Consider the following 3,659-nt stretch of genomic DNA (forward strand, 5'->3'; position numbering starts at 1 on the left):
CACACATCGCTTCTGCACTAGACCGGAGTCCAGTCTCTTTCTTTCTCTCTCTTTCTTTCTCTCTCTTCCCCTCAATTGCCAATGCTGTCTCCACCTTTGGGGTACCCCGAACCTGGCTGGAGCTGGACTCCGGCGCTTTTATATTTCTGTTTGAAGTAATAGAAGAATGAATGAATGCATGGTTCTTGTGAAAATATCCCCCATTTAATTTACTAATTATTAGTCCTAAAACTAAATGAGGTATTTTTATTTCCAACTTCACATCTGAGGCATTTACCCTGAGACTATCAGTATCAGTTGCTAATACACTAAACATATATTGCATTATTTTCCAGAGTCATACTTAGCATTGTGTATTTAGGCTATGATCTTCTATGATTCACTTAGAAAGATTTCAGTAAGAAAGGACATTAAGGTACAATGCTTTGCTTCTAGTTTTCTGAAATACAAAATTACATTCAGGCACTAAACCTGAGGACACAGCTCTGGAGACTATTATCCTATTATTATAGATAAAGAAAGTGCTTCCCGAACAATAATACTACTTTCAGTAGCTAGACACATCTTCATTTCATCTTTTCATTGGAGATATGGTGAAAGCCAGATAAACACTAGTCTAACCTATTCACAAATGGATTTTGAGTTGTTTTGTACTCTTGTGCTCAGAGAGTAAAAGAAAGTACAATGAAGAAAAAGCCAGCAAGGATCCATAAGCCTTGCCTCATTTGCAAGCCCCACTGTCTCACTGTCTAGTGAATGCTAGGTTGTAGAAGTAAGGCCAAGTTCTGTATTGAGAGAGAGAAAGGGTGTTCAAGAAAATATATTCCAAAAGGAAACAAAGCTATTTGTTATACGTAAATTACAAACTATTTGCCTTTTTGGCTGTCTGCTTCTGGTTTTCTCCATAAACAGAGATAATTATACATTAACTATTTTTTCTTCAGGATTCTAAAGCTGAGATCTCAGTGTGGGTGAATGATGGGATGGGCAATAGTTTTTCATCTCTTACCCCCATGAACATTTCTTTAGAAAAATAAATAACCCTCCCAAGTTTCCATACATAAATATGTAAGACAAGTATGCTATAAAAGCAAGGCACTTGGGATATGGAGAATACAAGGGAGTGGCTTTGGAGAAAAGCAGCAAAGAGGAGTAAAGTTGGAGGGCACACAGAAAGACTGGGAATGGTGAGACTTTCAATATTCAGCAGGTTTTGGAATGATTCTCTGCTCAATCTAAAAAGAGGCCACACATTTAGCTGGATTATTGGACAGAAATGAAGAAAGATCACTCATTGATATTATTCTCAGATTATGAGTTCTTTAATTTAACAACCTTTAAAAAGTCTGATGTCCCCTCCTCCTTTCTCATTAACAACGATTCTTCTTTGTACCATTTAATTTTTTGTTGTTTTGAACTGGGATGGGCAGCTGTATGTGTGTCAGGGGGACAGAAGTGTTGTTTTGAGAGGGAGGGTGCTATGTGTGTGTGTGGGTAAGTACAGTAGCCAAGAAAGGTAACAGCAAATATCCATAGGAAGGTCATTTAAAATTTAAAGCTTATTTGATGTTCACAAAATGTAAACTCCCTCCTATTAGCCTCAACTTAGAAATAAAGTAACTAATATTCTGAAAGTTTGTGTAATATGCTCACTTAGCTAAAGAGAGACTAAAGTGAGATTTGAATGTTGTTTTTAAACTTATAATTAAACATTCGATACAATAAATTGAAATATTACTCTTTGGATTATCTATTCAATTTTGTTCTCTGAAAAACTGGTGAAGATTCATATCAAACCTGTTTCTGCTTTTAATTCTATAGGTGTACTCAGTTATTGCTTTATTCAAATGTTATAATCTTCTTAGAGAAAAACAGGAGGAGGATTCTCTCCATTTTACAGATAAATGGAATCATACAACCACTCCAGAGTCACAACAATCATACTTAGAGAATGAGCAACTGGGCCGTCTTCCTTCTTTTGCTATGTAGTAGATGGGGATGCTTTGCCTATAGTGAAGGAGTGGTAAGGAGCCCATCTTCCTGTGTCCAAGAGTAAAATATTGGCAAAATACAAAACTGGGAATTAGGAAGTTCTCATTTCACTTATGTATGCATTGGACAAGTTACTCTTCTTGAGCTAATTTGAAAAAAGTTAAAACATAAGTTCCCCAAAGTCCATCTTTGCTCAAAAACTTTGGGTCTCATCACAATTCAAGAGGAAATAAAGATATAAAAGCAGGAGCGCTCCTATTTTGGTGAATTTGCTGGTGGTAGATCTATCAACAGAATATATAAAATAACTATAAGCTAATGCTTGGGACTTGGAAGGAACTGGCTTTGTCTGTATCCACAGCCAGTCATGATCACCAAGGTTCTGGAAGTAGATAATCATACAGTGACAACGTATTTCATTCTTCTGGGATTTCCAACAAGACCAGCCTTCCAGCTTCTCCTCTTCTGTGTTTTCCTGGCAACCTACCTGCTCACACTGCTAGAGAACCTTCTTATCATCCTAGCCATTTGCAGTGATGGGCAGCTGCACAAGCCCATGTACTTCTTTCTGAGCCACCTTTCTTTCCTGGAGATGTGGTATGTCACCGTCATTAGCCCCAAGATGCTGGTAGACTTCCTCAGCCAAGACAAGAGCATTTCCTTCAATGGCTGTATGACTCAACTTTATTTCTTTGTGACCTTTGTCTGCACTGAGTATATCCTCCTTGCTGCCATGGCCTTTGACCGCTATGTAGCTATATGCAATCCATTACGCTATCCAGTCATAATGACCAGCCAGCTCTGTGGTACACTGGCTGGGGGATGCAGGTTCTGTGGACTCATGACTGCCATGATTAAGATGATTTTTATAGCCCGACTCCACTACTGTGGCTTGCCTCAGATCAATCACTACTTTTGTGATATCTCTCCACTCCTCAATGTCTCCTGTGAGGACTCTTCACAGGTTGAGCTGGTGGACTTCTTCTTGGCCCTCTTGGTCATCGCTATTCCCTTTTGTGTAGTGGTGGCATCTTATGACATCATCCTCACTACCATCCTCAAAATCTCATCTGCTCAGGGGTGACATTCTCCACCTGCGCCTCTCACCTGACAGTTGTAGTACTCTTCTATTCCACAACCCTTTTTACCTATGCCCGCCCAAGCTCATGTATGCTTACAATGCCAACAAGGTGGTATCTGTTCTCTACACTGTCATTGTTCTACTTCTCAACCCCATCATTTACTCTCTGAGGAACCAGGAAGTAAAGGCAGCCCTTAAAAAGACCATACTTTGCAGAGGAAATGGACCCCAGGGAGATGGGAGTTTTAGTAGTTAAAAAGTTTACAGAATCACAAACATTTTTTTCTCAATCTTGTGTTTGGTTATCTTTCAAGCTCTGGTACTATAGCACTGCTCTCCCGTGTGTGTGTGTGTGTGTGTGTGTGTGTGTGTGTGTGTATGTGTGAGACCATCAATACACAAACATGACTAAAGAACCATATCCCCAAGAAGTAGCCTCTACTATCAGGTAAAGAGATATGTTTTAAATATTTTACAAAATCTATTTGAAATGAGAAAGAAAAGAAGAGAAGAACAGAAGGAGAAAGGGAGGGAAGAAGGGAGAAAACAAGGTAAATACTTTCTTCATACAACTTACCAAAATAAG

At 38.9% G+C, this 3,659-nt stretch overlaps 1 pseudogene; it reads left to right on the top strand.

Moving 5' to 3' along the window:
• The first annotated feature begins 2,359 nt into the window (after window positions 1-2,359).
• Window positions 2,360-3,329, top strand: LOC103257546 (annotated as a pseudogene).
• Window positions 3,330-3,659: the final 330 nt, after the last annotated feature.

Source organism: Carlito syrichta, unplaced genomic scaffold (genome assembly GCF_000164805.1).
Source record: "Carlito syrichta isolate Samal-C Ts95f unplaced genomic scaffold, Tarsius_syrichta-2.0.1 Scaffold301788, whole genome shotgun sequence".
Lineage (NCBI taxonomy): Eukaryota > Metazoa > Chordata > Mammalia > Primates > Tarsiidae > Carlito > Carlito syrichta.